The sequence below is a fragment of the Centruroides sculpturatus genome, unplaced genomic scaffold (assembly GCF_000671375.1).
Source record: "Centruroides sculpturatus isolate CEXI.00-Female unplaced genomic scaffold, Cexi_2.0 scaffold745, whole genome shotgun sequence".
Taxonomy (NCBI): Eukaryota; Metazoa; Arthropoda; class Arachnida; order Scorpiones; family Buthidae; genus Centruroides; species Centruroides sculpturatus.
Window position 1 is genome coordinate 188,442 of NW_019384870.1, and position 25,378 is coordinate 213,819.

At 34.3% G+C, this 25,378-nt stretch overlaps 1 long non-coding RNA gene across 1 annotated transcript in view; it reads right to left on the minus strand.

Annotated features, from left to right (window-relative positions):
- Positions 1 to 25,378, minus strand: part of LOC111630882 — a 39,993-nt gene that overhangs the window by 481 nt on the left and 14,134 nt on the right. The window contains exon 2 of the long non-coding RNA XR_002757598.1: positions 14,158 to 14,291. This is a non-coding gene — a long non-coding RNA (uncharacterized LOC111630882). The remainder of the gene's footprint in view (positions 1 to 14,157; positions 14,292 to 25,378) is intronic.

The window sequence follows — 25,378 nt, forward strand, 5'->3', positions numbered from 1 at the left end:
GAATTTCTCAGATTATATTTAAGTGGTATTGAGGTAAGACATGTATGTTTACGTATGCGATAAAAACAAAGTACCTTAAATAATTGCAAAAAAAGGCCTCTGTAATATCAATGATAAAATCTTTGATCATTAAGTTTTATTTTCAAAAGATATAACCTTAGTAAGTAATAGGTAATTTTGTAATATAGTTCTTCCAACATAAGTTAGCAGTTGTCAAACCATACTAAACCGTTTTTAATGAAGCCATTCGTGGAGGAGAAAGGATATCCATTGCTCCAAGGTTGCAAAAAGTATTTACAACTAATAAAGCAGTCTCGCCCTCCAACAAGTAGTTTAGTGTGATTCGACTACTGTCAACTGATAAGTTTGAAGGACTATACTTAGTCTAGAAATGAAAAAATTAATGCTTTTCCACGAGACTCTTCTTTTTTTATAATGTTTATCACTGACTGCTTTCGAGACTAGATTACGAATGAATATTTGTTTATAATAATTCACATTTATTCTCTTTTGTAACCATGAAAATTGAAAAATACATATTACTGCGGATTAACTCTGATCGAGTCTTCGTTTCTTCTTATGCCGGTCAGCCAGATGGTCATACGGTAAGATCCGAATTCAGATTCGATCTGACTTTCCGTTGGATAATCCGAATCTAGAATTATTTCTTATCCTCTTTTTACGCTGATTGATTCTTTTGCGAAATTGAAAGTCCATAACCGTCAAAACTTGCAGTATTTCGAAAATTTCAATTGTATGTTTAGTCATTTTGGCACAATGTAACGTTTATGGCTTTTGTGCCAAAAAAGTATCAGTCAGTCAAATCATATTTTATTAATGAATTGTTCCTATGATTATTATGTTTTATCTGTAGCTATCAAAATACTTTTAGTTTTATTAATTAACTATAATAAATAATGTAATTTTATCAATATTCCATTATTTAATAAGTTTAAAGATCGAACCGTTTTTAGAACAATTCGGCCCAGGTTTCTTCACGCCTTTACTCTAATTTTAACAAATTTAGTCAAAATTTTTAGATTATCCAAAGAAAATTTACTCATTGGTATTTAATATCTCATCAATATATTAATCTTTTCTATTTATAAGAATAAAGTTTTCAATAAACGCCGACAAAAATTCGTTTTTCGATCACGCAAAACGTGCATTGCCACTGAAACTAACTGAAATTTAATTTCAGAATTCAAATCTTGTAAAATATACCAATTAATATCATATCTTTTTCGATATAAGTTATGTTTTTTAATCCATAAATTAACTTTGAAATATATTTATATAATGAAAATACCAGTTAATTTACTTACTTTTATGCACAATGGAAATTTTAAGCTGACTGTGATGTCACGAAGAATACTTATTAAATAATTTTAATGATGAAATTTTTAGATTGATATTGTATGTATTGAATATAAATATATTGAAAAATATTTATTTTCATCTTATTTGCTAGATTTCAATGGGACCCAGGACAAGTATCTTCTTTGTCGTCAACTTTCGGCGGCTTTGACAATTAATTTATGATGAAATTTTTTTATTTGTGTTAATGATTGTTAAAACTATTCTTAAATGTTTTGTGTAACTCGTAAAACGAGCAACATGTTATTGTGTTACGAATGAATTATACCATAGTAGAATAAATCCATATTTTAAAAATGCGAATCAATCATTGAAGTAAAAATAATTTACATTTTCTTAAATACACAAAATATAGTATGTCGTTTTATAAATCATTAGGGGGACTTCTCCCAGGTCGCTGTAGGCAACCTAACTCCCCCACTTGTTCCCAATATAGATTATTTGAAAATTTTCAATAATATGATATGCCTTCGTCTACCTATGGACAGATGAAAAGAATTGTACAATTTCGAGTGAGGATTCAATGATGTAAACTTAGTTCAGATTTCGTTTCGAAGTGCGCCTCCAAACTGAAATTAATTGGAAAAAGTTTTTATTCAAATCACATAAAAAAATCTTTGATGGAAAAAATCTGAAAGGAAAGTCAACAAAACGATCTTCAAATTCCAGAATTTTTTTTTCAAATCGTTGGATTAACTGAATGTAGTTTATACTTTCTTTTTACTCTTTCCTCTCTGTGAATACTAAGGAAATCTTTTTATCAGGACCCACGACTGATGGGTTCGGTTTGGTGGGATATGCCATGGGGTGCTCTTGGAGGACTATGGGGAAAATATTTAGGGTTTTTTATTTTTTTGCTCTTTTCGCCCTGTGAGCACTAAGACGTCCTCTTCTGTAGCAAGCCCATTATGGATTCGGTCAGATGGTCAGGAACGGGGCCGACATATCCGGTCGAATCATCCCCGAAAAATTTTCAGGAATTTTTCCGGAAGTTCAAATTCAGTTAAAAAGCCCGGATGGCGAGAGACGGGAGCCCGACATACCTGAAATAGACCACCTATGAAAACCTTGGTATTGCACGTCAGCCTACCTGTGGAGGACCCGAGGTAGAATGATACTTGACTGCTTCGGCTAAAAAGCTGTCTTCTGAAATTCAAGTGAATTTGATAATTCGGTAATTTAAAAACGTGTGTTTAACTTTCCTTTAAAACTCGGAAAATCAACACGAGAAAAAAAGTTCAGATAACTTAATATACGATAGTGAGCAATTTGTTTAAAATATTTCGTTCATATACAACTGCTAGCGTAAACTGAGAAAGCTCAAGTCGTATATGAGCGAAAGTTTTTAAATAAACTCGCTTTAGTAGATTTCGTAAACTGTGTTTTTCTTACACTTTAGTGATCTTAAAAATATTTAAAAAGATTCTTCAAATGTTTGAATGGATTCTATGTTTAATTTAATTTTATACGACTTATTTTTAAAAATAGATTTTTATTAAAAATTGTCCAACCAATGACCGAGTGGATTAAATCACTAAGCACTAGCAGTTGGTCGCTGGTTCGCATCTTATCAACGAGCTGACTACGTGTGGTTTTCTTTTTCCGGGTTTTTTCACGTGTTTAGCACAGTTTCCCATAGAAAATCTTCCCGTCAGATCGCCCATGTGTTACGTTGCCTTATCCCATAAATTCTACAACCTACATCCTTTGAAAAATATTTTTTCTGGTCTTCACTGTATAGATTCTGTAAAACTGGACGGAATATGGTATTCAGAGGCTTTTCCAGTTTGTTTTGGACACCTTGTGTTCACTAAAGGGCATTGTTGATTCGGCCAGATCCACAATGGAGCGGCCGGCGATGAGGATGGGCCCTAGATATCTAAGATGAAGCACTTTCGAAATATTTCTGGGGTTTACTCGATTCTTTCAGATTCATTCTCGAGTATCCCAAAACGTAGGCTGATTCGGTCATTCGACCGTCATTTTTTCAGTTAAATGGACGTTTTAATAACTGCAAAATTCAATTTATAATTATGTGAAAACGTAAAACCTAATTACGTCAAATGATATATTTTATGGCATAGACACACAAACCTTTATATTGCATATACATATATAGACTAGTACGCTACAATGAATTGCAACCTACGATCCGATATGTTTAGTCCACTTGTTTTTGGCCTAGTCGCTATGTTCTGTAAGTTACTTTATATTAAGATATCCTGTTTGTATATGAAATCGCTTTAAATAAGTAAGCAAGCATTCTAAAATACGAACTGCGAAGATTATATAGCAAAAAGGATTAACTATGACAACGCTTTACTCGAATGAAATGGAACTACAAGCTCAAATGCAGCAAAGGGCCAATCACATGCAGAGCCGGCCCTACCATAAGGCGAACGGAGCTCCAGGTGCTCCAGGCGCTAAGTCCTATGGGGCGCCTCAGTGGTAAAGAAAATTAAAGGGTATAAATTAGGGGCAACCAAGGGGGGGCGCCATAATAGGATCTCGCTCCATCCTAAAACTTGCCTCGGGCCGGCACTGATCACATGTATACTGTATCAGACGCAAGCCTTATTATTATTCGTTAAATCAAAACATATCGTAAACTAAACCGAGCAATTATTTATTGTAACATGATCACAATTTTTAATTTATTTTTTATTTCAAATGTAGCTCAAGCTCTCTAGCTCAAAATAGTAGTGGCCCTTATCTATATATATAACCCATTCATTTCGTGTCCGTCCCATAACCGTTTCATAACGGACACTAGAGGCGCCCCTATCGTGTGTCATATTTCAAACACCAAATTAAATTAACAATTTTAATTATTATTTAAATTAACAATATAAATTATTATTATTCATTTGGCCAATAAATTATTATTTGGTCAATATAACAATATAAATAATTCAGTATATTTGTAATAGGAATTTATTATTTCAGGGGCTTATATCTCGCGAAGGGTCGCGAGTAGGGGTATGGTTCCTTTGACTTTATTGTTCGCACAGGGGGCTACAGTTTGGGGAGATCGCCACGTCTTCATTCGGAGGGTAAATCTTACCATTCGGACTTTTACAGAGCTGTAGAGCATATTGATGGGAACAAAAAAGTCAAAGGAACCGTGCTTCATAAAAATTTGTAAAACAGGCCCACTAGGGGGCGTCCCTGGCTACTAGTACATCATAATTTTCGGTTACCAATGGAGTTGTAGCGATAATCTGTTAACTGCTTTCAAGGGAAAAGTTTTGAATTGAAATTAACGTGACTTCCGGTTTGCATCGGAAGTTCGTATATAGTTAATCGGGGCCTCCTGCTCCTATGTTTTTCACGTTTGGTTTCGTCTTTCATTTATCTAACTCCATTGTCGAGATTAAGGAAAGAAAGAGACGGATGACAGTGGGAATTTATAGGTTACAATTTTTTTCAAATTGCAGCCCAAAAAGGCCTTTTGTTGCTAAACCTTTTCAACTTACGTAAACAGAAGTTTGAATTTTTTTTCTGTTTTAATCCCAGCAAAATATTAAAAACATTGATTTTCAGAGAGGAAACAACCAAGGCCGCTATTTTGCGACCCCTGATATACAGCAATGCAACACATGGGCGATCTGCCGAGGAGGATGCCTCCCAGGAGGTCTTTTATGGAAAATGGTCCCTATTTACGTATTACTAACGTGAAGAAAACCCAAAAAACTCCTCGTGGCCAGCCCGTTAGTGAGACGCGAATCCACTACTACTGTGGCCGAATGTATAAAACCAGTGCACGATCAGAGGCTGATTGGATATAACCAACGTCCCTCACCATCCGGCCGTCCCGTTATGCACTGACCGAACCTATGATAACATTGATTAAAAGGCCCTCTTGGTGTCCATAGGGTGGAAAAACGTTTAAAAAAAAGTCAAACTATTCAATGAAAAAGTTAAAATCAACAACAATTTGATTCTTTTGAACAGTTTAATGATAAAATATTTGGTATTGTCATGTTTTTTGAATTTAAGTTATTACGTTTATCTAACTCGTAAATTTATTAAAAAAATTAGAAACATCTAGGAAGAGAAGATGAGATGAGACGTTAATAAAATAGTTTACTTTAATATATTTTTTTCTTTATTAGAGATTTATTAAGAATCGGACGTTCGTTAAAAAAACAAAAATTAAGGCTGGCATATATATATATGTCAGCCTTAATTTTTGTTCTTAATTAACGAAGGTCCGGTTCTTAGATTGAATTATATATATATATAATCCAACCTATTAGATCTGTATAATTATAGACTGATATTTCAATTCGTGATTAAAACCATATTTTACAATTTTATTGTAAAACGTGGTTTTAACAACAGATATGAAGAATCAAAGGCGCGTTGTTGTGCCCGACTTCGCCATCAAAATGATTTTACCTTTTTTTGTAAACAAAATGTAATTTGGTTTATTATTGGTTTTTCCTGCAATAAATGATCATAAATCAGAATGTGATTGTGATTTATGATCATTACAAATGAAAGTTGGGTTACCTCTAGCACGAATACACAATGTGGGCAAGCCTGGAGGTGTACAGTTGCCGCAAGCGGTCCTCTAGATCGTCCAAACTCCTAAGCTGTCCAACTTGGTGTCCTGAGTGATCCTAGACATGATCGATCGTTGACAAATCGAGACTGCGTAGGCCAGGGAAGTGTGACAACATGGCAGAGGCAGTCCTGTGTCACCGTTGGTGTTTGTGGTTGAGTAGTTTCCTGTTGGAAAATGGCTCTTGGGGCTCTGACGAAAGGCAACACGTGGCAGCATGATGTTATTAGAGAGGTTGAGGCGCACGTTTTAAACGTGTAAACGTGTACGTGTGACGTTCGGCGCCGCTTTCCCGTAAGCCTAAAAGTTTGACAATGGTGTTTGGATAGTCGGTGGAATCACGCTCGACATTCCAAACACCATCGTCAAACTTTTAGGCTTACGGAAAAGCGGCGCCGAACGTCACACGTACACGTTTACACGTTTAAAACGTGCGCCTCAACCTCTCTATTAACACACCGCTGGGCTGTCATGGTCTCTTGGATCACTACTAGAGGTTGTCGTATGTGATGGCACCCCACACTATCCCACCAGCTGCGGGGCTGTATGCTGCTCCAAAGCGTAGACAGGACCGAGGCATTCATCATGTGGCCTCCAGACACAAACACTACCGTCGTCAGTTCCCAAACTGAATCTGGATTCATCGTTGTAGACGACCCGGTTCCATTCCGTTGCAATCCAATCCCGTCGGGAGCAACACACCACTCCAAACGGAGATGACGGTGGATGATGTCAATGTCAGCACACGTAATGGCCGCTGCGATACCAAATATTCCTCACCCAAGCGCCTCGATATGGTACGGACAGACACGGGCCTGAATGATGGCGCCATCTATGTCCGAATAGCGGACAACGATACGGTCAGCTGTGTGTGTGTGCTTGCCTGAGGACTAGGAGGTCGTGTCGGCTAGAGACCCGCCGAGGGCGTCCCGATCCTGGGCGCCGTGTGTGCGAGCTTTATCTTGTCCACTAGTTCTAACAGCTCTTCATAGTGTTGTCAGATCGGCCTAGTTGGCGGACTATTCGGAGAGATGACCATTCGGCTTCTCCCAATCTGATTCCTTTTCACCTCTCAAACTCGGTTAGTTGTTCGTATGGTCTTCGATTGCGACGTAAAGGCATCTCTAGCGATATAGCGTTCCTCTTAAACAGGTGAAGTACATACAAGGTGCCTTTGCGTGCTTCTTTTATAGGTCAAGAGGGACGCACTTTAATGAGCCACCTAACTAACCATTTCCATATCTGCTCCAGACTTATTTGCATTCCAAGTTTCGCAACAATACGCTTACGTGCTCCTTGGTGCGCTAATTTTTATGGCAGTGAGTGCATACGAGTAGAGTAAATATGTAGGAGTGTGTATTATGTAAGTAACTCGCAAAGAAAATTCCTATTTTATTCTTCCATCTCAGGATTTTATACTATGACGTGTATAATACTCACCATAAAACTGTTTACACAAAATTTAAAAACCTTTCCACAGTAAACTACTGTACTAATAATTGTATTTTAAATCAAGATGTGAAAATGTATCACGGTTTCACTAGATGGGGTCAGGGGATCGAATCTAGTTTTCGGAGTTTGTAGTGACTTACAGAATAAAAACACAGGTCTGCAAGTAAAAAAATGCATAGGATTTTTATACATTTATATATTTCAACTTGGTAAAAACGAAAAAAATACCAAAAAAATTCCATCTCGTCAATTATTTTTGTTACACTCAAGTTTTTGTTTGTATTTAGCGTAAAATTCCTAGTTAACTTAAAATTTAATATTCTTTTTTTTTTCATTTTAAAAAATGGCCTTAAAACGAAGACTTCTCACATTAATTCTATCAATTACAGCTGGACTTGACAATAAATAAATAAATAAATGTTAATGATTGAAGAGAGTAGTGGTAGGGGGAGATGGGTTAAGTCAGGGGTGGCCAACAGTTTTTGCCCCCGGGACGAATTGGAAAGAAAACTTTTTCCACGGGCCGAACCAAAGGCTGCCCTAGGAAGATTTTGAATGGTGCGAGATCTCATTGCGGTGTCACCCCGTAGAGATTACAGATACATTTTTCACATTATCATGCTTTATCAACATTTTACGCTGTACTTAAGAGATCTGGAAGAACTCTAAATGCACAGTGAGTTGTTGATTTTTTTAAGGCGTCAGAATTTTTCATCGAGCTATTCGGACTTCAGTAGCTAATATTGAAAGATTGATCGCGGGCCACATAAATTCATTAGACGGGCCGTATGTTGGCCATGCCTGGGTTAAGTAGTTTTAGCGTTAGGAGAAAAGTCGCATGATCATGTAGAAACAGGTTAAAAGTTGATAGTGAGTAATATTACTGGTGAGGTTGAGAATGTTTCGATATGTTATCTGGGATACTAGGAATAAATATAAACAACCTGCTGTTGGATTAGATCATGTTTCAACAAACTAAATAAGTTCAGTATCTTGCTGGCCATCTAATGCCACACTCAGTTTATATCCAGCATTCAAACACTACTGTGCTTGTATTTTTATTTCTGTAATATGGCTCGCAAAGGTTGTGTAATTTCTCCTGACAGCTTCTGTTATGTTTGTGGTGAATAGACAGTGAAAAGTCAACATCCCCTTTATATGATCCCCTCTTTTTGGAAACAATAGGAGAAAAGGAAAAAGAAGCATGGGACTCTTTCAAGAATTTAGTGCATAAGTTTTTGGGGAATACTAAAGACCCTGACTACAAAACTATTGTATTTTTCGCATTTTCGCATGCTGGCAGCATATGAAACTCAAGGATGCAAGATGAACTTAAAAGTTCATTTCTTACACTCCCATATTGACTATTTTCCCGAAAACTTGGGAGCTTAGTGAAGAATAGGGTGAAAGATTTCACCGGGATGTCCGTGATACCGAGAGACGTTACCAAGGAAAATGGGATGTCAATATGTTAGCTGACTACTGTTGGATGCTCAATCGAGAAGCCGAGAAGGAAATCGGAAACGAGTTCGGAGAAGCATCAAAGAGAAGAAAAAAAAGGTGTCATAAGAAAAAAGAGTAGACCTAAAATTGTGTATAAATATCATTAGTTTTACAACTAATTTTTTGATTAGTTGTAAGAAAATATATTTAGTTCATTGTAATAAATAAGAGTTTTTATCAAATATTTGTTTTATTTTGCAAAACACCTATACGTGATGGGATGTTACAGAAATCATTTTTAGAATCTCCGATCTTTAAAATACAGTAATACCCCGAACTTGCGCGATAGGTGGGACCGACCGGTAACCGCGTAAGTCGAATTCGCGTAAGTCGGGGTATAATTTTGCATATAAATACATACAAATTATTTTTAATTGGGGCCGGAGACTAAAGAAAACAATAATTTAGAAAAAAATGTTTAATAAAATCTTAGATAATACATATGTATAACAAATTAGGCCTATATTATTTTACAATTTTTCACATTTACTTGATTATTACGCCATAATTTTAACATTGTTTCCATCTCAGCGATAATACTGTGACGTTTACGAATGATGCTTGAATTTAAAGATTGAGCATTTTTCACAGCTTCGAGAATTTTTTCTTTGCCTTTTATAATTGTTCTGACCGACAATTCCGGTAGATCAAACTTCTTTGCCAATTCACAAATTTTCATTTTTGTATCGAAGTCCTTAATACTGTAATGGTACCCATTATTAAGGACATTATTAAGGACTTCGATACAAAAATGAAAATTTTTCGTAAAGTCAAACGAGTTAAACGCGTTAGTAACGAATCGTTCGAAAAGTCTAACCAAATAGTCTAACGATGACTTCATTCTCGCTTAACTCGTTCGACTTTACGAACGTACCTCTCAAACTCGGTTAGTTGTTCGTATGGTCTTTCTTTTCTTGTTTGATGCGGAAGAATTAGTTCTACTTCGTTTGGATGACATAGTAGAGTCTCTCGAGTCTCCGTAGATATAACAAACACAGAAATTGTAGCTATGTGTGGATTCCGCGCGACACATCCGAACATGTAAGCTGAACAATAGTGTGAGGGGGGAGTGAATAATCAAGGGTTGCGTGGCGCTCAAACAAAAGACGAATCGACGAGATTTGAAAATCGCGTAAGTCGGGGTATTACTGTATATAATTCAGCAAAAATATCCCATGCAGCTGGAAAAAAATTTTTTTTGCACACCTGAGAAATAGTATAGTGAAAAGTTACTTTTATACGAATATGGAAGATTAAAATTTTTATAGTTATATATAATATACGCCTCTAATATATAGCGTTACAGTCAATCAAACGATGGTAATGAAATCCCCGTTTCGTTTTTTTCTCTAAAAAGTTACTTCGACGTCATCTCTTCAAGCTTACATCGGGAATAATAATATACACATTTCGAATGGATTGAAAATGAAATTAATCGACGTAAATATCATACATTATCATAAATATATTTTACTTGCAACATATTCGAGATATTTGTATTTTTAAATACGATATTTATTTAAAAGCATCAAATATTTCGAGCTTTTGTAAACGTTATATGGAAGAGGGAATTATTAAAAGCGAAGATATCGATCTAAGACGATTCTATTAACGTGGAAAACTTTGAGCATTTAAGGTTCACTCGCAATTGATATGGTATTAATGATACTTTTATTGATAGTGCTACAGATCGAAATTAAATAACGAGGCCGTAAATACGAGCTAAAATCGGTTTGATAGATCGATAAATGGTAAATTTAACGAAAACAACTTTTTCAATGACTACTTTTTTCGAAGAATAAATTGATTCGACTTTTCTCTTTCCAGCAATTTTTTTTGCCGTTTCCAATGTCCAAAGTATTTCGCATTACTACATTTCATCATCGATGTCAGCTTTAATAGAAATCGAAGGAGGAAAACAAATCTCGCCACCGAAAATCGATTCTAGTAATTGATTATTTCAAAATTTGCTTTTTAGCTGTTTAATTATTATTAATCTTTGAATATACACCACTTATTTTGAATTTATTCGTTGGGTTAAGTCGAATATATTTATGATAATGGATTTAATATATATTAACTTGGTTTTCAATCCATCCATGTGAATACCATTATCCTAAACGTATATAAATTTAAGTTTTTAAGCTTTCGCTTTGTCTGGAGACTAGGAAAACGAAGAAATATTAATAGAAAAGCTGGAAGCGTCTATTCGGCGCTAACAACGTTAAAAAGTATAAAATGATCGTGTCTACATGGAATCTTTACATAAGATTATACGATAAAAGTTACCAGAATTTACCCAATTTCGAAAACGATTTGTCCCAAAATACCACGGAGTTTATAGTTAATCACGCATGTTATACACGTAAGTTTAATTGTTTTTTACGAAAGAAAGTAGGAGGAAAAGCACCGTGGCGCTTTGTTCGCTTTTAAATTTGCAATGAAATGAATTAGCTGATGAGATGATAATGAATTTGCAAAAAATATAATTTTACATTTAAATTTCTGACTAATTGCATTCCTTAATTGTTTGGTAAAATGATCGAAGCAGTTAAGGCACCAGCCAACAGTTTTGAGAGACCCGCGATTGAATCCCGACGGGTCACAAAAACCTCAGAAATTTTTCAGGGTAATCCCAGATCCACAATGGGAAGTCACCCGGTCCTCCTATTGTGGATCTGGCCGACTCCACGATGGGCATTTCTAAGAGGCCGTGTGAAAAGATGAGGCATTAGTGGTTCCTAAGAAGGTATTTGAACGGCCGTACCCAATTAACAGCCTGGCATACGATTAGCTTATCGTAACACTCACATTTCACTGTGAATTATATTCTCATAAATATGAAAATTACAATGGTTAGCTTAATGCTTATTATCTACTGGTCTACTTACTAAAACGGAAATAAAAGAGTAAATTTAGGTGGTTTTTGGAGACTTACCAACCTCTTTAATCTTAATCAGAAAGCGTTGGCAGCTCTGAATCACCGACGTCATAAATTTGATATAACTCCTTAACTACCTCTAATGCCCACGGGGCGAAGAGTTCAAAAACAAGTCTCCGAATAAAACTATATCCACACAGTCTAATCTAAAGACAGATCGTATGCTTGGGCACTTCGAACTGGCAAGGAATTCGTTGCCATTCTCGTCAATTCAAAATTTAATAATGAATTCGTTCGTTGGTCTCGTTACTTCCAGAATATCCTCGGTAATTAAATCGGCTCACCGATTGACACCATAGTTTTCTTCTAGAAGTTACCGGTTTAATTGTCGATCGAAAAGCCTATCCTTTACCGGTGGCCTTTCTAAATAAATACACAAGTGAAAAAGTTTAACTAAATATTCTATATATTAAATTCCTGTTAAATGGATCGATGAGATAAGGTAACGCAATACGTGGGCAAGTTGCCTTTCGGGAGAACTTTCTATGGAAAAATGATCCTTATTTAGGTGTTAGACGCGCGAATCCACGATCGATTACAAGTGTTAGATGGTTTTATCCAATCAACATTTTGGAAAATTCGTTACCGAAAATATTTAAAATTTCGAGAAAATTTCCTTTTTTTAAATATGTAATGCATTTAAGTTATTACAAGTTGTATGTCTGAAATATTTGGGATCAAATAATAAAACTCGGAATTCCGATATTGAAATTATTATTAGCCTATTACTTTTGTGGACTTAAACATTACCATATCACGTAGACGTAATGAGACTAAATGATTGATTACTAAAGATTAGGTTAAGTGAGATTTTCGGTATAAAATGTATTGTGCGGAAGTCAGTCAGATTAGATTTAATTAAAATGAATTGATTCAATTGACTCGTATTAACACTCGACATTAGGTCGGATGCCCCAGTTTGCCGACGTTTGCCTACCAGTATTCGAATTTGGGTCGTATCCCAAGAATTTTCCACCATTGGTTCGGCCGGATACGTTAGATCCTTTCCCTCCCCATCGGACAGCCTAATTGCGGGACTCCTTTTCCTCTTAAAGGGCCTTACAACGTAAACTGAATTTGCCAATTCTCCGCGTAGTTGTGTCAGAATGATATCGACTGGTGTCGTAACCACAGAACTGACAATTTACTTAAGTAGGCGAAATTCATTAAAGGAGACGATTAAATAGTACAGTATAGGTCTCCCATGTAAATGTTAAAATTCCTATTGTGAAATCAGATATTTTTATATGAATGTTAACGGGAGTATAAGGATCTTATTTAAAAATTAAAGTTGATAATTTTTCCAGTTTCCAATTATTTTCATTTAATGTGAAAATATTTTCATTTTATTATTATTATTTTTTTTTTGCTCTTTCGATTCTGTTAAGTTTATATACAAAACAAACGAAACAAATGTAGGCCTATAAGCTTAAAAAATCTCTAATATATTTGGAACTGCGTCAGAATTACCAAAATCTTTTTAAGTTAGGAAGACAATAGATTTATAAAATAAATTTGTTAATATCAATTGTTTTCAGTCGCCAGACAGAAGAAGAAAGAATTGACTGATTGAAAATAAGCACTGAAATCGGAAAAAAATTTGCTTTAATCAAGATTTAACAATTTAATATGGTCGAGTGGCTCAAATTCGATTTTATTTTTTATTATTCTCGATAAATATTATCATCAATCGCAATAGATATAAGCATGCAAATTTTTAAAATATTAATAATACGGGTAGCCCAAAAGTCAGTTAACTATTTTCAAGAAAGAGTTCAAAAGATAACTGTTCTAATTGAGATCCTCCATATTTAATAAACAATTTAATTCATTGCTACGAATTTTCAATTACTGCATCTAATATCTCGATCTTGGTTAACCGAGTTATGGACCACCCTGTATTTTTTAATTGTAACGAAAAATAATCTTAATAAATTGTATAACGAAACGAATTTTAAAGAGAAAAAGGAACATTTTTTAATGAGTTAGCCAATCTAAGTCACATCATTTACTGTTTTGTTTCTTAAAATACGGGCAATTGTTAATGAATATTTTACATTAAATGTTAATACAATTTACGAATTTACTAATAAGTTAATAAATATAAATGCTCGATTTGATTAATAAAATTCTCTGATCACGAGGAAATGTAGATAATATTTTACTTTATAAAATTATCCGACGGACAGATCATTTTATAAAAACACACTCCATATTGGAATATTAATAGATTATCACGTATCTACAGAACGAAAGTGCATTTGGTATTTTCGAAAAATAAAAAAGATTATATAAAATATACTGAAATTTTACTTACCTGAAAATTTCCTTTTGTGTTATTTATGGCGTACTCTTTGCACTTTTCATTTTTTATCGGGAATATAAGAATAAAATGGAAATTTACCACAAAATAACACTCTCGGATCCATTTTATTTATTACATTTTATTACCTTAAAAACAAAAAAAAACGTAATTAATTAATGCATTAAATTGCGTGGTGCACGGGAGAGTAAATTTAATTTTCTCAAAAGAAAATACTTTGCGATGTTTCAAATAAAATTATTTCGAAACGAAGGGAACGATAATTTTTATTTATATTTTTCTTCTTTTTTCCTCCATAAACATAATAAAATCTAATCAAACGGCAAAGAATGTTTTTAAACTCAAAAATTTATAAATCAAAAACAATTTTTTTCCAATTATTTTTTAATAAATACACTTTAATACTATTTCTTTTATAAATAATTTAAACAAAAATGTATTGCTTAAAGAACTACTACAAAGGTATTCTATCAATATTTTATTATTACTTCGATAAATGATTAGAAATAAAAGCTTGCAAAATAATCTAGAAATTTTTTATAAAACGACAATAAATAATAATATGTTAGTAAATAGGGAATAATTTATTATTTTGCTTTACGAAATCTAATAGAAACGGTGTCGAAAGACGTTGAATTGTAAATCATTCTCCAAGATTTTCTTTCCAAGTGGTAAATTCTGTTTTGCTCGCAAAATGCTTTGCAATTGAAGTAAGTAACCGAGCAATTAAATGTATAGTAAGTTTATGTATAGTGTTCGGTCGAACCGCGATTTAGCGCCACAGTTTTTGCAACGCTTAACCAAAAGACCTCAAACAACAGGAATTATATGTAGTAATAAGCTCCACGCATAATGTCGAATTTCGAAGTTTGATGATCATATTGCAGGCAGTGAATACTCGTGAAGAGATGAGGAAGATGAATTCACGAGTATTCGTTGGCGCTTTATCGGGGTTGCGCTATTTATGAGGGCCTTACATCGATGTTTAACTGTATATAACAATGTAATAAAATATATATTGTACACAGTTTATTAAATGCATTATATTATACAGTATAATACATATTAGTACGAGTATATAGCAAGTACAAGTATTCTATACATATTTATATGTACAGTACATCTACGCATAGTATACATTACCTTTTCTGCATATGCAAGAACCGATTACAATACACATATGTGCCATATAATGTTTTCATGTATTACTATTTGCATTGTAGCCAATTATGACCTATTAACAAAAGATGATATAGGCTATATTTCAAAGATAATCTGAAACATTTTTAAAAAATATTTACCGCAGAGCATAAAAGTATTATTATAGTTTGTCTATGGAAAGAATTAACCTGGGTATTAACCAATGAGGATCAGTCATTGATCGCTTAGTTGTGCAAGTTACTTCCGGTTTCTTCCTCATTTGTTAAATATGCTCGCCATTATAAACAGTGTTATAGAAGCTTCACATTCTGGTATTGGAATACGAAAAAGTTCGATATAGTAGTAGTTAAATGCATGATTCTTTTACAGTATGCTATAAAAAATTAACGGAAAAGTCATTCTGCCATCTAGTGAGAAAAAAATAAAATAAAATTCACATATTGCCTAACATATTAAGCGAAAAGTGCTGACATAATTAGGGAATGTGCTGATTGGTTTAACTGAAGGGAAATCACGTGTGACGTTGCTCTCGAGTCGATTTTGTCCGTATACAGACCGTAAATGCATAAAGGATGTCGAATTTATTCACAGCTTAACAATTTGGAGAAAGTATTTCTTTAATAAAAATTGAAAAAGTTTATATGGATATGGTGCATTACTCCATTTATTAACACTACTAACATTTTAAAATGGCAACGATGCTTTACAGACATCAGTTGTAGACCGTTCGAAAGTCGTTTCTATCGGTCGGGCTACGTCTAATTTAACCCGTATAATGTATTGTTTATCTTATTAAATCTAACTGTGACGAATTCTCCATTTATAATGAAATATAATCGAAGATAGAAATATTTGGTACCGGTTTTTAATACATTCATTTATACGTGCGTTGTAGTACTCACGTCAATTTATATAGGCCTACGTTGTCAATTGTATACGTTGAAATGAATACGTTGTCAATTGCAAAAAGTTAACAGAACTATCGAAAACTATACTATGCTATAAGTCTGCTAAGCCTCGTCTTTTTGTTTTTATTGATTTTTTAAAATCATTCGATTGCAAAATGTGTAAATGATTAAATTAAATCGACTAGATTAAGATCATTTAGCACTAGTATAGACCATACTATTCATTGGGATGCAATCTGAAAAAAATGTAGACAAATTCCCACTGTTGTCCTCCCGACTGTCTGTCCTTCCTTAATCTCGAGAACGGAGTAAGATATATGAAAGCCGGGAGCAGACATGGAAAGATTAGGGAGAAGAGACCTCGATTAACTGTATACGAACTTCCGATGTAAACCGGAAGTCATATTATTTCAATTCAAAACCTTTCCTCTGAAAGCAGTTAATAGAGACCGGCATGACTATATTGTTAAAGGAAAAGTATGATGTACAGGGACAAGCCACTACTAATTTGAGATAGAAAGCATATATTTTACATTAAACTAATTTAAAAAATATGATTAAAAATTGCAGCCCGGTATTGTGACGATGTCACAATAAATAATTGCTCGTTGTAATTAAAATAGGTGGAGTAATATTAACAAATAGGCTAATATTAATTGTATATTTCCGGCTCTGAAATATAAGAAAGATGCGTTTGGATTTTACTTCGAATTTAAATCTTCATTATTATACGATGTTACGGAAGAAAAAGACTTGGAATTTTTCTAAATAGTCCCTCGAGTGCAGAAAGAAGCAATTATTTCCATTGTTAGTATTGTTTTATTTATTTTATTACATTCGAGTTAAATTAATAAATATTAATGTTATTGAATGATTTCGACGAACCGGAAGAAGGTTCCTCGGTTATCGAATTCATACATAATTTGTTATTTGTCGAATGTAAATTCAACAACGAATTTCAATGTAGTACTAGTTGCCTGCAGACCCATATATTAGAAATATATAATATTTATCCGTTCGAAATCTCCTATTCTTTCTTATTGACTGTTTAAAAAATAAAACTGATCGATGTTTTCGAAGACGAAACCTTAGCCGATTGATTTTATTGAATTGGTGGCATCTTTTACGATCCGAGAAATTACTGTGTTTTGGCTCCATACGATTTTTTAAAGTATTAACATTTACTACTTGTATATCGTTCACGCAATATCTTGTACCCGTATTAAATATTAGGTCTCGTTAACTCTCGTACTTGACAACAATAAAATTACTAAAATAAGACATTACTTTCTATACCCGCGCGATGATCTTTTGATCGTTCGTTTAAAATTTAATTAAACCAGCAAATCTATTTACTTCGACAGATTTATACAAGTGTTTCCTTGGAATCGACATATAAGCATTTCTAGATATAAATTTCCACTTTCTGACGTCGATAAAAACTTCGTTTATTTAATAATTTATCTAATATTTTCAATTATACTTTCAGCAGACTCGACGAATGTCGGTTGGGAAACGGACGGCAAATGAATTCGATAAAGTAGTATTCATTTCTGGTTTAACAAATAGAAAAATTAACTATTATTCTTGGAAATAATTCGATGTTTCGTTCGTAAATCTTGTTCCTTCGACGATTAAAATACTAAAAATATTTACTTTAATATTTTTGAAAATCAATAAAAAATGTATAAATGTTTTTATTTTTCTTCTAACTTACAACATACAAAAAGACAGCAAAATAGATTAAAAAGCGGATAGGAATTTTCTTTAAATAAAATTAGAAAGATTATTTGAATATTAAAAAGTGGATTGAAGTAACCTCCACTTACGGTGGAGAAACGAGTGTATATTGGAGACATTTTTCTAGGAATTTAAACGTTTTTCCTTTTAACTAATCTGGCATTATTTTTAAAAACCTAATAACGGCATTTTCCAGTCTAGCAAGGGCATTCGTGATAACGATAATGCGATTAGAAGTAAGATTTAATCATAAAGCAGTCTAAAAATAACCCGCTTAGCATCTATTCATTGCTGGAATCTCAATATCTGATTAAGAGAGATCGATATTCTAAAAAATGTAAGGCTGTTTGCTATTCGAGTCGAGTAACGGATGACCCGACTTTCGGTTCTCAAAAGTTTACATAATCTAAAGGAAAATGCGAAAAGACTGCAGATATTCTACCTTTCGGAGGAAAACAAATTATGCCTTCATATCTGGAGAAGACCATCCCCGGTTAGATTTACATTTCAAATAACGGCCCAGTCAAATAAGGCTATAGACTTTCTCTTTCCGCAACTGACATCGAATAAAGTTTGACATTTGATGTGCGGGGAAAGCAAATGTTACGGCTACCTCGCGCCTAAATTTGATACCGATGAGTTCTTCTTTTCCGACTTTCCAACCTTTTGTACTTGCCAGCGCTTATTTCCCTTTTCCCCTTTTTTATGTGCACGATTTTTACCTAGATCCATATTATGAAATAAAAGATTCTCTATTCTGCAGGATGCGATCTGTACTTTTTTCCTGTCTTACACAAATAAAAGCATCGTTTTGAACCCATATATTCGATTTTTTCCGTGTGTTAATAGTGTTTATAATTTATTCGTAATCCCTAACGTTATGGTAAATTCTGAATTACTATTTACTTACGAAACGTTTGTTTATCTCTTTCCCCACTCGAGTATATCGCATAAATAGTTTCATCTCGGGAGAGGAAAATGTTTGCTCCTGTCAAAGAATCGAATTCTTTCTCTCTTTACGGCTGTCTCGTGCCATTCCACCACCCAATAAATGACAGATAAAGAAACTACGATATTAAAATAGTGTCGAGTCATTTGTAAAGTTTACGCTCTTTTTATTTAATATATTTTAGAGAATAATTCCCGGAAGTCGCGCATCAGACTCGAAGCCCATACATCTTTAAGCCGTAATAAATATAATTTATTTTCAATTTGCAAAGCGAATGCCTGGACAAATTTTCGGAAATATATCAATGTTATAATACGAAATTTCAACCATTTCTAGTTTTATTCTACTGAGAAAACCAAACCTTTCATTACGGAAGGTGTGATACGCATCGATGACATTTATTCACTTTAATTACTTCGATTCGTGTAGAAAATTACTATTGTGTGGAATACGGAATGAAATCTCCAGTAAATTATGCAACCCTGGATGGATTTTTTCCCCGCATCGAAGTCACGTTCAGTGTTTCACCGATATTATTATTATTATTATTATTTGCAATTGCTTAATGGAATATGCAAACTGTTAAATACTGGCTTTTGAATATTTCTTAACCGTACTTTTGCCAATCTGACAACGATAATTGGCAATTTCCACTTTACAACGGTCCCTTCACAACAGGTAATCGCTTAGTTCTCGATAGTTTTTCTATTTATCAGCACCGCGTGAAAAATTATTCCCCGGCAGATAATCTATTATCTTTGCCAGTGGCTATTATTTATCCCGCTGTTTCTCAACTTCGATAAAGTTCCTCGTTTTCCAGAACATTAACTACATTGACACATTATATAAAACTCTTTAATGATTTTAAGAAGTGCCAGCATCGGTTCAGAAGGAAGGAAGGAATCGTTTTTTATAAACCCGTCGAGACGATTGGTCGGTTTATCAATTATATTTCTCTACGTCATCAATTACGGTTTCGAGGCACGAAAATCAAATCCAAACTTATTAAAATGCGCGAGTGAAGAATCCTCTGCAGAGAAATCCGCCCGTTTGGCCGTCTGTTGCGTCTCGACTTCATTTCTTCTGCACTCGATTACGATGGAAGCTGCATCGACTTTGGGCGCATGTTCTGACTGAAAAATGAGGAGTAATGTTAATAATGATTTTAGTCTAACTAGTTTGGAAACAAACAAGTCGAACGGAATACTTAACGAGATCGCCTCTCGCTAACCTCGCAATCTCTTTCTTTCGCCCTGGGACTTGTTAAAATATAATTATGCCGACACCGGCTTTCCAGACCAATCGATTCCAACAATAAACAGCATTATTAAAATCTCTTAGTGTCATCTTTTAATCGACGGTAATATTTTCTCTCGCCGTAATCCACTTCTTCTAACTGCAGTTAATCGAACGGAGTAGCTTCTATACCGACGATTTCCAATGGGGTCGTTGGAAAAGTCAAATAAGAATACAGTAATAACAATTACGAGGGAAATTCCTTAACCGGTTTAATAATTTACTTGATAAATTCCGAAAATTTTGGGAAATAACAAAAATTTTAAGAGGACGAGTGGAAAAGAATATTTTCTACATGGGTCGACGCAAGAAAAGGATCGAGAATACCCATTCTATACGGTCGTTTAATAGTAAAAATTAAAAACTTTTCTTGGAATATCTTGTTTTTGTTACTAAAATACAATGTAAGTCGGCGACAGACCGGTCCATGGTCGAAATTGGGGACAGAATATGGAATCTTCGTCGTCGTCGTCTCCGGATTCGTAAATATTTATTCCGTGGTAGAATAAGGGAAAGTTAACTCCATATTAATACCGTAATTTTCGAACTATAATTACCGACTGCACGCATTTCATATTCAAATTCTTGGCGGTGCCGTAAATTTAATTAATGGACTTAATAAAATTTTACGAGTGGGAAGGGAAAGAAAAATTACGCGCGACTTTAATACGTTCTTGTGTCTTAGAGGAGAAAAAGTCGAATGTGGAATTCCCTTAAATTGATAGCGACAGCGCGGTGGGGAGGCCTCGGGCCCAAAGAGGTAGACGTTAAAGTCGAAGAAAAGTCGGCATTTTTATACGGGTCGTTAAGAGGTGCACGTCGTGGTCGGTAGGCCGTTACCGTTCTCGCCTTACGAGCACCCTGGGAGTCGTGTAGCCGAGTCTAGTGACTTTAATGGGCGGGTTTCCGAGTGCTTCTACAGATTTCTGGCAATCAACAGGATGCGCAACCGACACCGGCAAAAAAGATACAACCCGCGCTTTAATGCCGCATCCTTGCCAGATAACCGGAATCTTAAGTACGCTCGTCCGCGGTCTAATGCACTATTTAGTCTATAACTGCGGACATTAAGGTCTCCGGTCCCGTTCGCTCTCCGTGTTTTACGACCCTTTCCCGTTGGCAGACACCGCCACATAAACTGCCTACCACTCTCGTCGCCCAAACCAGAGGTTACGCTACGCGATATTAAATATACGTTAATTTCTTTTTTACAACGGAAAATAATTCGTACGGGTTTATACGGCCGAGATAAACCTTTAAAAAAATGGCCAGACCCAGAATACGCCCAGAAATCGATAATGAGTTCGATGTTTACTTACTCAGTTGGCTTAGTTAGACGTAACGTCTACGTCGTCTACTATCGAAAGTAACGATTATCGAACTGGGAAATTCTTAATCCCGGTAAATTGTCTTAACTTGCAAACGTATTCCGGCTCTTTTTCGGATTGGCTTAACATCTGCAGAAATTTGCACTCGAAAAGCTTTAAAATGACGGCAATTTCCTTCCAATCAACATACGTATGGCCTAAGGTGACGAGCGATTTCTTCAGTGTCTGCACGTTCCGGAGTCTGCGAGTCATTTTTATAACCTGCTTCGAATAAAGAATAAACTCCCTTTAATGCCTCTGACATTAACAGAAGCCGTAGATCCTCTCTCTCTCCTCCCCGACTCTCCATGTTAATGTCCTAGAAATCGGAAAAAGTCGTGAAATCACCTAACATTCATTCTATTTTGTAAGAGGAAAACTATTTAACGCAGGCTACCGACTGTTACGCAAATAAGCCCGGCCGAATTTTAAAAAGTAACGCGCGAAATTTGAAAGTTAATTATAATAGAACGAGTGTAGCAACCATTTTAAATTATTCTACATTTTATAAGCTAAGTTAAATACAGAAATAAGCGGAAGGTCGCGTGCCGAATCGGTAAGATCTGCCACAGTCGTTTGTGAGGCTAGAAACGGTTTAACATAAAAACATAGAACGATAGGAATCTGGGAAGAGATATTAGACGCTGATCCACGTCATCACTCGGATGTCAAACAGTTCCATCCTATTTCCCCCCCCCCCGGCTTTTGTGGTTGAAATGTAAACTCCTGTAGCAACTCCCTAAAGAGAGTAACTTACATCACCCGAATCGATTATTTGAAATGATGTAGTCGGCCTTCAAAATTCATAAAACGTCCAGAGGGGAAAATTTCTGCTCCAAGTGGACGAGACTACAGATGTAATCTCCAATAAAAACATCACATTACCCAAGATAACATCTCTCTATATTTTTTTTATACTTTGCCCAAACAAAAATATGCGATTCTTATATAAAATAAGTTCTACTCCATTATATTAACGGATGGCGTTGAGCTATTAATTTCTTTTACGCGTAATTGTTGGGATTTAAATATTTCTTTTCGTGTTTTAACATTTTTATATACTAAAATCCGAATATATTATATATATTTAATATTTTTAACTTCTTTATATAAAAATACTAACGTTGTCAACAGAACGACACTGGTAACGTCTTCGGGATATAATTTCGATATCCTAAGAGGTGGAGTGTTATCCTACGGGCAAAAAGAGCAAATGTCCGGGGCTCTCACCAACGAATCTTTTATAGGAAAATAACTCCCCGAAGAAAAATATCCGCAGTCAACACGGTACGTGGGCTCCCAATTCAAATTTACCTGGGTCCCACGAAGCTATAACGCTCCACTGATCGTAAGCGATATTAATAAGAAAGGAACGCATTTATCCTTAAAACCACTTACTTAATCCATTAGGAACTATTTAAGTTAATTGCTTTTCATTGTAAGTATATAATGATGGCAATAAAAGTTATTTTGCATAAAATTCGATAATCTACCTCATATTAAAATTACGAAGATAATCAAAATGTAAGCCCCTTATTAATGAGTTACGGATAACCTTTGTTAATTTAATGTAACCATGAATATATCTCTAATTTTAAACTTTTAAAATAGGATATTAACTATTAGATTAGCTTAATGGAATCACCTATAGGCCAATTTTATAATAAAAAATATCAAAATATATTTTTAAATATATAAAAAGTGCTTACTTTAATTTTTCTCTTCTGAATTTCGTGATAATTAACTGACATTTCTCAATAAAATAAATTAAATTTTTTAAATGTCTTTCTCTTTAACAAATCTCGAATTTATATTTTGCGTATATTATACGGCAAAAAATTAGATTTGTTCGTCAAAAATTCCCATTCTCTCCTTTGTCAAGATATCATTCATCTTGTCATTAGCAGATCGTGCGGTCTGTGACCTATCTTCAACCATCTTTAATATATTATCTGTTATTGACTTTTACTGTATTTTCCTGCTTATTACCCGCGGATTATTTGCTTCTAAAACAAAGTTGAAAAGAGTGCGGGTTATACGCCGATTTTAAATTGCCATTGCGAAACCTGCGCCTATAAACCAGTCATTGTAAGGCGGGTTATGCCAAGGTTTTAATTATATTCTAGCAATTTTCTGCGGGTTATACGTCATTGCGGATTACACGCGCGAAAATATAGGAACATCGAATTAACGATTTCCCAAATTTAAAAAGCAGCTTAAGTTACTTTCTAAACAATTTCATATTTAACTTACACGAGATACATCCCGAACGAAATTCTATCTTAATTATAATTAAATTCCAGACTCGTTAACTAATACGGATCTTAAGAAACTTCGATAGAAGAATGTTTAAACAAGTAATCAGTGAAAATTAGGAAAAATAATAATAGGCCTAAATAGTTTTATCAAGAGAAATTATTTACGTTTAACGACTCAAAAAAGTATATTTTAAAAAAATAATTAAACAATTCTGAGCATTTCGTAATTTCAAAAATGTAATATCTTTTCGGCGGAAATTACATCTACACATCATCCTCGACATTATACGTAACTTAAAGTAAGACAATAAAGTTCAGGTACTGGAGCCATAAAAACATAACCGTTTCAGAAAAGAAAAAATATTTATTACTTATCACCTTCGCAACAACAGTTTCTTACAACTGCCCAGCGATTCCCAGCATTTATAAAAGTGGTCCAACCAATAGATTGAACAACTGTTTTCTATAATCGCATTTTCTACATCGTACATTTTTATTTTGCTCCACATCAAGAAAATTTGACCTTTCTGCTTTGAAAGGTCAAATTTTCATTATCTTATCACACGGGAAGACGACGTTATCTTACAACTAAACCCATTACCAATAATTTTCAGAGCTAAGTTAACTACTATTAAATATTTCTAGTAACAGATCGACTCGAAAATTTTTTAAAAATCATATTATATATATAGATAACATCTAAACGGCACAACAGATAACATCTAAACGGAACAGATAGAACAAAAATAATATCTTGGAAAATAATTCATTAGTAATAAGAATCTCGGTGTGTGGAAAATTTTATAATTTTAAAATCTACAGTAACCTGATTATTTTCATGATTTAATTCTAAAAGGTATCATATAACGAGTGAATCACAAACCATACTCTTAAGTTTATTGGGGAGTGTGGTTCGTGCTCCATCAGTTGAAAAATCTGTACTAGTTTTTTAAGACTCCAGAATTATTCTTTAGATATTCTTGGGTTTTGCTGAGGATTTATTCAAAATACTAAGAAAAATTACTCTAGAAATTCAGAAATATCGATTTGACTTTCTTTAATATTACATTTACTAAGTGGCACTATCTGAATCAAAAATGCAATTTCGTAATTACTTCATTAAAGATAAGTAGTAAGTATTTTTTTATTACATGTGAATTAATATACACTCTCTATAATAAGAATTTAAAACTTTATATCACAACCTCTCTCCTTCCTCGCAAAATATACTTACAAGCATTCCCGAAACAAATTGTACAGTACTTTGCAGTAGCGCGTTATCCTATGAAAAAAAGGGCATTGCCTGGGGCCCCCATTGCCAGGGGGCCCCTAACCATCTTTTATAAGAAAATATTTTCCCCCAAATAGCCTCCCGAAGAAAATTGTTTGAAATCAACACTGTAGTGTCCTCTAATTCAAATTTGCCCGGACCCCTTAAAGCTATAACGCGCTACTGGTACTTCGTGCACTTAACTGAGATTCGAATACTTTTTCAGAGTTCCCTTAGCATGTCCCTTTACAGACCACCCAAATAAT